Source organism: Erpetoichthys calabaricus, chromosome 3, assembly GCF_900747795.2.
Source record: "Erpetoichthys calabaricus chromosome 3, fErpCal1.3, whole genome shotgun sequence".
NCBI lineage: Eukaryota > Metazoa > Chordata > Cladistia > Polypteriformes > Polypteridae > Erpetoichthys > Erpetoichthys calabaricus.
The window spans coordinates 49980570-49994530 of NC_041396.2; positions in this window are offsets into that span (position 1 = coordinate 49980570).

The window sequence follows — 13961 nt, forward strand, 5'->3', positions numbered from 1 at the left end:
TTGACCCAATACCAACAAGTTTTTTCAAAAGAAGTATCAGGCCTGCTAATTGATAATATTCTTGACATAGTAAACTCGTCATTAGATACGGGGGTCTTCCCAGATTGTCTTAAGACTGCTTTAGTTAAACCCCTGCTGAAGAAAAATAATCTTGACTCCTCTGCTTTTGAAAATTTTAGACATATTTCTAACCTGCCTTTCTTAAGTTAAATTCTAGAGAGGGCAGTCATTATGCAGCTTAATGATCACCTCAATAAACATGCTATTCTTGTTAAGTTTCAGTCGGGTTTCAGAACAAATCACAGCACAGAAACTGCACTCGTTAAAGTAGTAAATGACTTGCGGGTAAATGCAGACAGAGGCTGTTTATCTGTTCTCATCCTCTTAGATCCGAGTGCCGCATTTGATACCTTTGATCACAATATTCTTAGAAACCACCTTAGTCAATGGGTGGGCCTCTCTGGCAGGTTTGGTTAAATTGGTTTGAATCCTACCTAGCAGGTAGAAAATTCTTTGTTAGTTGCGGTAATTACAACTCAAAGACACATGATATTCTATATGGTGTTCCACAAGGCTGTATGCTGGGTCCACTGCTCTTTTCGATTTACATGCCTCCGTTAGGTCAGATTATCTCGGGGCATAACGTGAGCTACCACAGCTATGCTGATGACACACAACTGTACTTATCAATAGCACCTGATGACCCCGACTCTCTTGATTCACTGACACAATGTCTTACTTGTGTTTCTGAATGGATGGGTAGTAATTTTCTAAATAAATAAAGAGAAAACAGAAATTTTAGTGATTGGCAATAATGGATATAATGAGGTTATTAGAAATAAACTTGATGCATTAGGATTAAAAGTCAAAACGGAGGTAAGGAATTTAGGGGTAACTATTGACTCTGACCTGAATTTTAAATCACATATTAATCAGATTACTAGGACAGCATTTTTTCACTTAAGAAATATAGCAAAAGTTAGACCCCTTATAACATTGCAAGATGCTTAGAAATTAATCCACGCTTTTGTTTTCAGTCAACTAGATTACTGCAACGCTCTCCTCTCAGGACTACCCAAAAAAGACATCAATCGATTGCAACTAGTGCTGAATGCAGCTGCTAGAATCTTAAATAGGAAAAGAAAATCTGAGCACATTTCTCCAGTTTTGATGGCACTACACTGGTTACCTGTGTCATTCAGAATTGACTTTAAAATCCTGCTTATAGTTTACAAAGCCTTAAATAATCTCGCTCCATCTTATATTTCAGAATGTCTTACACCTTACACTCCAAATCGTAACCTTAGATCTTCAAATGAGTGTCTACTTAGAATTCCAAGAGCTAAACTTAAAAGAAGTGGTGAGGCGGCCTTCTGCTGTTATGCAAATAAAATCTGGAATAGCTTGCCAATAGGAATTTGCCAGGCTGATACAGTGGAGCACTTTAAAACACTGCTGAAAACACATTACTTTAACATGGTTTTCTCATAGCTTCATCTTAGTTTAATCCTGATGCTCTGTATATTCAATTAATTATCATTATTATTCATGGTGGCTCCAAAATCCATACTAACCCCTACTTTCTCTTCTGTTCTTTTTCCGGGTTTCTGTGGTGGTGACCTGCGCCATCACCACCTGATCAAAGCACCATGATGTCCCTACATTAATGGATTAAAGGCCAGAAGTCCACATGACCGTCATCATCAAGTTCTTCCATGAGAACACTGAATACAATGAGGACTGATTGAGGTCATTTATGTTAGGTAGAATGCCTAGAGGGAGCTGGGTGGTCTCGTGGCCTGGAACCCCTGCAGATTCTGTTTTTTTCTCCAGCCGTCTGGAGTTTTTTTTTGTTTTTTCTGTCCTCCCTGGCCATCAGACCTTGCTTTTTTTTCTACGTTAATTAGTGTTCCCTTATTCTAATTCTTATTTATTTTGTCTTTTTTTCTCTTTCTTCGTCATGTAAAGCACTTTGAGCTACATTATTTATATGAAAATGTGCTATAGAAATAAATGTTGTTGTTGTTTATGGTGGAGGAAATTTAACACTCAATCGTGTGAAAAAGTAAGTGCACCCCATGAACTGTGGAAATAAGATTTGATTTTCATTTAAACACCATTTTTAGATGAAGGTGATGTAAATAATAAAAAAAACACAAAAATGTGATCTTTTAATATTCTACTCAATAAAAAATGAACAGATATATTTTTGTCTGTGGAAAAAAGAAGTGCCTCCTTGTCTCTAACAGATGGTATTGCCCCCACAAATCGGTGTTTCCTATAACTGTCAACCAGTCTGTGACATCGACTAGGGGAAGGTTTCTTCCAGTCTACCACACAGGATTCTTTCAGCTGTGTGATGTTTCAGGATGCCTTGTGTTTGCACAGCTCATTTCAAATCTCCCCAACAGCATCTCAATGGTCATTCTAGAATCCTCCGTTTTATTTTTCTTTTCAGCCATTCCTTAGTGGATTTACTGTTATGTTTAGGGTCATAGTCATGTAGCAAGGTCCACTGTCAGTTAAGTTTCAATCTTCTGACAGATGGCCTCACATTATCCTCAATTACCTTCTGGTGCAATGAAGAATTCACAGTGGATTCTGTGATTTTGGGCTGCCCAGGCCCTGATGCAGCAAAGTAGCCCCAAACCATAACATTTCCACTACCATGCTTTACAGTTGGGGTCAGATTCTTGTTGTCGACTGCTGTCTTTGTTTTTTGACAAACCTGTTTTCTGGTACTGTGGCTAAATAATTATCTTTGCCTTGTCTGCCCAGAGCACATTGTTCCAGAAGTCTTGGTCCTTGCCTAGGTGTCCATGGACAAACTTTAGTCTTACCCTGATGCTCTTCTGGACAGCAATGCTTTTCCCTAACATACCTCCTATGAACATCCTCTTCCTAATGATAGACACATGAATTTTGACATCAACAGTGGCAAGAGCTACCTGAAAGTTCTATGATGAAATTATGAGGTTCTTGCAGATTTCTTTTCAGCATCATGAAAGTGGCCTGATTTGAAAAAGTTGGAAGTTGTTTGAAATTTTCTCCATTTGTAGATGATCTTCTAGGAAGTGGAATGATTGATTTCCCATTGCTTGAAGGTGTTTTTAAATCTCTTACCTCATATGCATCTATAACCTTTTTGCTGAAGGCCTCAGAGAGCTCTTTTCATCTAGACATGGTGGTAGCACATATTTTAAAAACAAAGAGCAAATTAAACTAAATGTCCAAGGTTTAACTAAGCATGCATTTACACCTGATCTGGTACACCTGATTCTAATTTTAGGTATTCGAAGTACTGATAAATGTAGGGGTGTGTTTGCTTTTCCACATGCAAAATTTGCATTTGTTTATTTAAATTATACAATGAGCTACATATTGTGAATGTCACAAGGTGCTTGTTATATCATCTTTATCTATAGATTCTGTTAAAATAATTTCTTCAATGTACTTACTTTCTCACATGGCTGTAAGTTAAATTTCATCTAACATAAAATGTAATGACTCCGCAGAAACCATAACACTGAATTATTACATTAATGAACCTACAGTATAAATGGAAATGTATCCCATTAAATCAGATTTCTAATTCCTTTTTCGTGCTGTATTTTCTTATAGCTTGTCTTCAGATTTTGCTCCTTGTCTGTGAATTCATTTTCTTTCTCCTTTTTTTCTGTAGTTTGTTCGTTCCTATATTGTAACCTGCTGGTTTTTTGGTCAAATGATGAGCTAAATGTTCCTAAGTGCAGTTGCCATCATTAGTGTACACTGGGAGGAAGACAAGGAGATCGACTCTAGGAAAAAGCTGAACTCACAAAGAGCGACGGTTATGCTGACAAGCGTGAAGGATGAACCACATTCGAGCTTCACATAAGACTGAAAGCTGAGTTTACAAGGGCTCAGTTGGGGAAGTGTGGTTTTAATGTTTCTGCCTTCATATTACCTACGATTATTTTTATTATTGATAAAATACTTGTTTTGAATGCCACCTCTGGTCATTGTCAATGTGGCTTTTCCTCTGACATCTCCAAAAATCCATAGCTTGGCTTATTAGTGATGCCAGACTTTTGATGGACTGTACTTGTCTTGTGCCCACTGTTGTCGCAATACGCCATGCCCCCCCACAACCCTTAAGTACAGTAACCAGAGTTGAGAGTGCTGTGTTATGTTTGTTGTTATTATCTACTGCCCCCATCTACTTCTATTAAATGTGTAGAATGTTCAAGTGATTGTGACAAAGGCAGTTATTAGCACATTGTTTTCTGTTTCTTGTATTCATTACTAAAGTGTGATATTAGCTTTCAGAGAAAATAATCTGATTCTGAAGAAATCCTGTCTCAAGAGAAGTAAATAAAAGAGTCCCAGTTTGTTTGGCTTTTCCATGGTGGGTTGCAAGTGCTTTAAGCAGTAAGATAAAATTGTAAAAGAATTTAGAGTTCAAATAAGCTTTCTGTTATTTTGTTTGCTTGTCTTTTAATCTTTACACAAATAAAAAGGTGTAATAAAGGACTTGCTTTGTTTAGGTAAATATGAGACTCCAGATTTTATACTACAAACTAGACATGCTTGGACCTACGGTCCTCAAAGAAGTACTTCTCCCAAGACACAGCAGCCCAGGTCAATCCACTGAGGTTGCTATAATGCCCTTCACTGCGAGCTGATGATAGATAGATAGATAGATAGATAGATAGATAGATAGATAGATAGATAGATAGATAGATAGATAGATAGATAGATAGATAGATAGATAGATAGATAGATAGATACTTTATTAATCCCAAGGGGAAATTCACATACTCCAGCAGCAGCATACTGATAAAGAACAATATTAAATTAAAGAGTGATAAAAATGCAGGTATAACATAATATATAATGTTAACATTTACCCATACCCCCCCCCCAGGTGGAACTGAAGATTCGCATAGTGTGGGGGAGGAACAATCTCCTCAATCTGTCAGTGGAGCAGTACAGTGACGGCAGTCTGTCAATGAGGCAGCAAACTTCCTGTCACACATGCAGTGTTTTGGGTTTTTTTTTTTTTAAATATGGTGGGTGCTTGGTAGTCAGTCTGCTCTGTGCATAACATGGTAGAGGAAGATTGCTCCTACAACTGTTTGGTCATGTATGACTGTCTGTTCTGCTCAGAGTGAATGACTTGTATTGACAATACTTATGTTGTTGGTTGACATCTCACTTTGTTATGTGCACTTTGTTCTGTGATCGGAGTTTACGACTTTCAGTTACCAGACGTCCTGTGCAATGCACTTCAGTGTCAGCGCCGCATGCAGCAGAATTTTTCCTGTCCGCTAAGGCAGGTGGCCTTGTCTCCATTAGCCGTAAAAAGGACCTGAAAGCTAATTTAGTGGGCACCATAGCCTGCATATTCATTTCATGAGTCATATTGTACATATCATGGCATAAGCAGCTGATTGAGACCAAGATCAAGCTTCAAGGTCCAGGGGTTTGTGGGTTTTTGCATGACAGACAGACAACCCTTAGCATTTCATATATGGAGATTCTTTGAAATACAGAATTACTGCTCATTGTGATTTGTAGGGTGTGCTCCTGAGGCATCCTCTGATCTTAAACACACAGCTGTACCTGTACCTGTACTTCCCTCCAGAGGACCACACGGTATCAGCAGAATCTCTGCAGGTTTCATTGATATTGCAACCTGGATGAAGGAACACCATTTCCAGCTCAACCTGGCTAAGATGGACTTGGCATTCACGGAAATTCTTCTTTATTCCACGTGCTTTTGCCATTGTCCTTTAACAAAACACTGAACAGAAGGGGCTATTTATTTTGATTTGCGTAGTCAGGGTGGGGCTGTAGGCTTGTGCACGTGCATTCAATTTTACGTTCATTGGGATTTACAAAGGGGAAGTGTACCGTGCGCACAGTTTTATGCAACTGGATTTTTCTGTGCGTACGCACATTTCCTTTTTCGTCCATATGCCAAGTTTTAGTGTGAATTCTACAGACAGCGTTATACATGAGGCCCCTTGTCCACCAACACTTGTTCCCAAACAGCCCCCAGACTAATGTTTACTCAGTTATGTGGACCTCTTTTTAAATTGCTTTGGATAAAAGCGTCTGTTAAGCAAATAAATGTAAATATAAATGTGATCACACTTTTGTAAGGCTGCACTATTGAGCATTTCTTTTTTAGCTGTTGGACAACCAAACAGTTTCATTTAATGCTAAAAAAGTACCAATGATTACAGATCCTATGAAAACATGAGAGCTTCAGCTATATTATATTTTAAGACTAAATTAAAGCTGTATTTTTTATTAATATGTAGATTTTATCTTTATATAATATCTGTTTGATTAATTTTATCATTAAATATGAAAATAATAACAAACCAATTTAACAGTTTTTGCAGCAGTTTACAGCAACCCTTTTTCCTAAGCCGTAGTCACTTTTCTAAAGGCAGACAACACTAAATCTATTAGTTATTATAATGAGTCCTTAATGCTGGGGTCATTTAGCCACTATCATCCTACATTGAGCAATTCATTAGTCACTTGGCGAGCTGCTGCATCACGAAGAGTGATTGAAAATTCCTGAATGAAGGTCACCAATCTCTGATCTTCCTCCACTTACTTCAGGACATCAGCCACAAAAGTGATGAGTTGAATGAGAGCCAGTAATTAGGAAATGTTGCAGGCTTGACAGCGGAGGCTGACTATAGACATATCATAATTTGTTATACTTGATGTAGATGATATACTGTCCTCTAATGAAGCTGGCCACCTGATTATATATTTGATAAAACGTCTGTGTCATGGCTCATTGAGGGCCACAAATAGGTCTGTCGTCTTCACCTGCGTGAGTGAAAATAACTAAGCAATGGCTGCGTTTAACTGTTATTTACATGCTAAATGCACCAACAGCATTGTCATTGTTTTTCTATTTACAGTTCCAGGAAAACCCTTCCCTTTAACAAGGACACTGTAGGAAATGTCTGACTACAATTGTGTATGGTGACCAGCTCATTGAAGGAAGCTTTCCCCTGAAGATCTCTAGTTGACTTTCACAAAGCACAAGTGTTTCATTATGTATAACAAAGGTCTTGTCCATACAACTATGTTTTCATGTAAAAATGCGGACAATAGTCTCCATTTCTGCTTTTCAACCCACAAAAATGGAGACTTTTGAAAATGCATCCACAGTGTTAGGGTGTGGACGGACAAAAACACAGTTTTTCGAAAACACAGACGCTAATCTTGCTTTGATTGTTTTCTACTTATAACGAAGACCGTCTCTCATTGGATCCTGCTCATTACAACATCTCGTTATCTGACTCATCACACTTTAACAGAAGAAAGCCTTATTCCTCCATAGTGGGCACTGAAGAGTTTTGTACAGTTTGAATGCTGTGTATGTGTGCAAAAGGCAAATAATTTAACTGGTCACTACAGATATGTGTATACAGAGATACTTTAATGAATGATGTGGAAATGCAAGTATGGACAGGGATTATTTTGGTTTAAAAATTCCGTTTTTAAGTGAAAACATAGTAGTGTGGATGTAGCCTAAGATGTTAAAATGTATCAAAAAAACAAACAATCCGATGAAAATGAACGGTTTAATGGCAATAAGGGAGAATATTAGGATAACAAGAAGCTCTGCGTCTGCTCTTCTGATGTGTTCTGTCCATATTCAAAGGTAAATTAAGTCAGTATCAATATAAAGTCTTTTCTTCTGAAGCCCGTGAACTCATTCATTCCTGTCCCTAACCTGACTGAAATCTGTATCATTTACACACTTGGAATCTCATTATTTTGATATGATTAAAACCAAACACTGAATTCAGGGGCAACACATTGCGTGAGGGTGGCACTTTCACATAACTTTTTTTTTTGCCAACATTATGAAATAATAATAAAAAAGTTAAGTGTGAACTTTTAACCCTAAACTGTTAGAAATACATACAAATTCAGTGCCTTATATATATATATACTACCTTTAAAAATCACGACAAACAGTTTCAATTTCAAAGTTTCTTTTAATACAGTTCACAACGCCTTGCCACACTGCAAGTGTCTGAGAATCAGAATGGGGCATACATATTGAAAAGCCACAAGTCAGCACAAGGTATTGGCAATCATTTTCCTGATTTTGGTGTAAGAGCTGTCTATGAGGGGCAATGCTGGAGAAAAGTCATGATGGTCAAAGGGAGTTGAACAATCCATCTTGGCTGTGTTTGACTCCAGAGCCAATTGAGGTGACATTCAGACTGTTACTTACCCCATGTGCTTTATAGTGATAGCCTATAAAAAGTTTTAATCTTATGTTTTCATGCGGAAAGGAGGTAAGAAAGATTATAATTAATTTATGATGGCAGGTGACAAATGCAGGACAACTGCAAACAATATCAAAATGTCCATGATAAAAAGATTACTTCCCTAATGTCACATAATCTACATGCAAAGTCACCCATTCATTTATTCACAACATCTCAAAACATGTATTAGTCACATATTTAAAAAAAAAATTTGGAAAATACTTTCATGAATGTGAAAGGAATCCACATACAGATATGAATGAGGGTCTGAACTGATTAAACTGAACTGGTTAAGGACCATGTCATCAGTTCAAAAGCACAGAATTATGGGAACATATTTTAATGTTTACAAAGCATGCTGCTTTTTTTGGAAGTACATGTTAATATTTTTGCAAAAATGCATACTTGTTGCACATTTTGAACATTCATTTATATAATGGGCATATGGATTTTATGACACACATAAGAATTGTTTTTATTTTTTCATGGACATTTTTCTGATTGTTTAGCATTGGTGACCTTTTCATTCTGTTATATGATAAACTATTTTCTCTTGTTCTTCCTGAAAACATGAGATTAAACATTTTTATCAGCCATCACTAAAAAGCACATGGGTTATGTAACAGGTCAGGTCAGGTCACGTTAGAGAGCATGCACTGGTACAGCAGGTTGCTGCAACCTCCACACAACGAAACAGCTCGGGATCCTGGTTTGCAACCCCCCCAAGCAGACATGCAGTCCAGTCCCACCCTCTGGAAATGGTTCTCAATCTGCTGCAGCCCGGTGATACGTGGGCATCCCCTTGGCCTGGTCCAGCCACTCGGATCCTCAACAATAAGGATCCTGCAAGCCGGATCTCCTTTGGGGAATCGCGCCACATGGCCGTCATGCCGTAACTGACACAAGACAGGAAGCACCAGGACTCTAAAGACTTGGACCTTCGTCTTTTTGCATAGATATCGGGAGCACCACACACCCCTTTCCAGTGACCTCATGACCCCCCATGCTATCCCACTTCGTCTACTGACTTCATAGGAAGAGTCACCAGAGACATGAATGTGACTGCCAAGGTAAGTAAACCCCTCAACAAGGTCGACACTCTCTCCGCAGACAGACACACTGCTGATGGCTGTGCCAAGAGGTCATTAAAGGCCTGGATCTTGTTTTTTATCAGGACACTCACAAGCCTGGACACTCAGACACCTCACTCAGTCTCTCGAGAGCACCGATCAGAGCCTCCATTGACTCTGCGGAGATCACAGCATTGTCGGCAAAGTCAAGATCCGTGAATCTTTCTTCGCCAACAGATGCCCCCCAGCCACAGGACCCCACAACCCTGCCCAACATCCAGTCCATGCAAGCACTGAACAGAGTAGCAGTAACATATCAACAAAATAATGTTTTGAGTAGGTGAAGTATTCCTTTAAAGGTGTCTCAATTTAATTTTTTGGTTCATATATGATTTTTTTTGTTTAACTGTTCAAATTTAATTTGGTAGGCGCTTGAAATCTGATATGACAGTGTACTGTACTGTCTATCCTGAACCTGAAGAAATTACTAAAACGTAATTCATCAGACAGATGCAACCTTATAAAACAAAAAAGAACGGACTGAAAACTACATGCTGACTTCTGATTGTTTGCAGTGCAGGACTCATGATGGACAAAGATCAAAGGTGTTTTGAGTGGAATCATCTGTAAAACTCTCTTGGAAAAATGTGTGTTTTAGGTGTGATATTTGAGTCAATGTCACATGCATGAACATATGCTGTCTATGAACAATTGTTATTTGGGTAGCTCTCTATTTAAACTGTCAGCCTACCAGTTAGTTTACAGTAATACACCATTATGTTATTCTGCAGCTGCATAAACTATAACTATACAGATAATATTTTAAAGCCCTTGAACTAAACTGTCTCGCCTAATACAATAACAAAATTTAATGAAAGCCAAGCATAATGATTACCTCTAATCATTCACCCATGTTTTCTATTTACTGGATCCTCACTAATACATTATATGCAAAGAACACAAACACAATATCGCCACCCAACTAATGCATGACATCAGTTTTTCCAGCACAAGACTGACTGAGAAAAACATTTTAGTGTTCCGGAAGTGAATGTGAAGAGTGTAATCATCAAGACATTAATGATGTTAAGAATGAAGTTTGTGGAGTTTTAATGGAAGTTTTAATTTAAATCCATTTGAGAGTTGCTTCTATTTGGAATTATATCAGCCTTTAGCAATGCATTTAAAGTCTAGAGTTGCATTCCTGTTGCTGTGTTGATCATTTATTTGACTTTGTCACGTCTCTGTCTCCTATGCTACACCAATCTGAGGATTACAATTATTATATTATTTTTATTGTTGCTGGATTATTATCTATATTGTAACATACATTTTTTCACCTTATTTATTTATTTTATTATGGATGCCAAAAGTGTACCCAGCCTGGCTCGGCTCGCAAACCTACCCACACAGACAAAACACACAGAAGTTAAATTAAGTTCCGAAAGCGATATATGTATATTAAAGAAATGATAATGATAGATAGATAGATAGATAGATAGATAGATAGATAGATAGATAGATAGATAGATAGATAGATAGATAGATAGATAGATAGATAGATAGATAGATAGATAGATAGATAGATAGATAGATAGATACTTTATTAATCCCAAAGGGAAATTCACACCCAATGGGTGTGAATATGCGATAACCCACCCGAACAAATCCTGATGGCAACGATGCATTTAACAAATAACTAACACACATACACACACAGTCCAGGTACCAGATGCCCAAGTGAATAGCCTTCCAAAAAATATTAAAATTTTGCCCAACCGTAGCACAAATCTCTAGGAATTATTTGTAACAGACACTCTGAGATGGCGATTGCAAACCAAATATAAATGCAAACACACCAGAAAAAGGATGAAGTACACAAACACAGGCAACAGCTGTAATCCTTGACAGAGAATACCATTGTAATTCAGCTTTATGATAAGCAAGATGCCAGATAAAAAAGACAAGCATGATGCTTCTTCGCCTCCTGCAGGATCCATTTAAATCCAATTTCCTCCTGTGACTCAAGCAAAGGCAGTCTGGTTGCACAGTCATCCTGAGGGCTGCTGGAATTTTGACTCTTGTAAGAGGCATCAACTTTATATAATGTAATAGAGCTAATCCAACAGAATGGAGCTCATACAACAAAATGTAACGGAGGTCATCCAGCAGAAGATCTGAACAGTGAACATTAAAAGAATGGAGTGCAAAAATCTCCCGTTAACAATGTTCCTTCTCAATGGCTGGTCTAGAGTCATGTGGAATAAACAGGATTTGACTGTCCGAGACCAAATGACCACTTCCAAAATATCACACAGCACATGTTGGAGTCTGGTTCTGTGTCTGTCACCATTGAGGCCTTGTGCTACAAGCTGATTAGCACATTTAAGGAAGAACATTATGTATTATACTCTATAAGCTTGACATTAATGACACCTAAACCTAAAGCTCCCAACGAATCTAACATGTCATCTCAGTGTTAGTAGCTTGGTCGATGTAGCAGTGACATTATGTGCACAGAGCAGGATGTTGAAAGGGATCAGTTACACTCGGTAATGTACAAACAGCCTTACCAGCAGCTCTCAGAAGAGCATGAAGATCATTCCAAAGAGAAGCTGCTTCACCTGATGCCATACAAATAGTGTTTAAGACTTATTTTATGATTTATGTGAACCAAGTTAACTCGCAAAGTATTTGCTGCTCAGTATTTAAATATTAATGGCTGCTCTCCATTCCAACTGATGCTAAAGCAGCAGATCCCAGCTAGTGTAGCCAGGACATGTCTTGCCATTGTAAGCCTTCCTCCACTGGCAGTCAAATGTCTGCTGAAACATGTCCTTCAGAAACTGCAAGAGTTATTAGAAAATCAAAATATTTGTCATCCATTGCTTTTCTCTGGAACTTCAGTTTGTAAACCGGTAATATTTTTTGTGTTACTGTAACACTTTGACTCAAAAACTAAACAGAGACTAAAATCCTTGTATGCACAGAGAATATATGAAGGCACTCAAAGCGGCATTCAGAGGGGACAGAGGGGCTGGTCTCACATGTCATAAATTACATGTACAGGCCATAAGTGACAATGAAGACTGTGTTGACACTTTACTGAAGTCACCCAAACCTGATGATAGACTTAAAACCTTGGTAAAGTACAGATAATTTACTATCTGTTCTGGAAGAGATTATAAATAAATATTTAGAAAGAAAATTAAAAACGTATGCAGGTAAAGTTTCTTAATTTTTGAAGCACTACTGTTTTCTTAAAGGATCAATCAATACAAGTGCATGAATTCTATACAGTTACTTAGCTACTTTATTGTTTTTTGCAGGCCTGCGCACTAGCACATTGTCCCTGCGTCTGTGTGGGTTTTGCTCCATGTGTTGGACTAAGTGGGGAATCTGTTTGCTGCTGTTTGTGTGGCTCAGTTCTGTGATGCTCTGACACCCAGTCCTGTTTGCTTATTGCTTTGCACCCTGTTGTGCAGGGACATGCTCCATCAACACTGGATTAAGGGGGTCCAGTAGGGCATGACTTGATGAATATCATACATCAGTGTAGGACTGGATAGACCTGGAGTATCAGGGGCAGAGGCATGATTTTTTTTTAAGTCTTTGTCTAACTTAACTTTTTACTTATCTGTTTAAATAATAATACATTCCATCTATAACTGCCCTTTACAACACTCAAGGACAGTCTACATAAATAAGTTAAAACAAAGACATACAAAAATAAAGCAAGTACATAGATAAGATAACACAAACTATTATGCATAACATAATCAGCACATTGCAGCTTGTTTTGTTACTTCGGCACTTACTGCATACGTTTTAAGGACTCCAGTTGATATTTCATGTTGCTTTCTTATAAATATGAATTACTGTGTTTTTTGTGAATTATATGAATTAGTAATCTTCAAATTTAGATCTTCAAATGAGTGTCTGCTTAGAATTCCAAGAGCTAAACTTAAAAGAAGTGGTGAGGCGGCCTTCTGCTGTTATGCACCTAAAATCTGGAATAGCCTGCCAATAAGAATTTGCCAGGCTGATACAGTGGAGCACTTTAAAACACTGCTGAAAACACATTACTTTAACACGACTTTCTCATAGCTTCATCTTAGTTTAATCCTGATGCTCTGTATATTCAATTAATAATCATTATTATTCACGGTGGCTCCAAAATCTGTGCTAACCCCTATTTTCTCTTCTGTTCTTTTTCCGGTTTTCTGTGGTGGCGACCTGCACCATCACCACCTGATCAAAGCACCATGATGTCCCTACATTGATGGATCACACGGCCAGTCCACATGACCGTCATCATCAAGTTCTTCCATGAGAACCCTGAATACAATGAGGACTGATTGAGGTCATTTATGTGAGGAAGAATGCCTAGAGGGGGCTGGGTGGTCTCGTGGCCTGGAACCCCTGCAGATTTTATTTTTTTCTCCAGCCGTCTGGTGTTTTTTTGTTTTTTCTGTCATCCCTGGCCATCGGACCTTACTTTTTTACACTTAATTAGTGTTCCCTAATTTTAATTCTTATTTACTTTGTATTTTTTTCTGTTTTCTTCATCATGTAAAGCACTTTGAACTACATT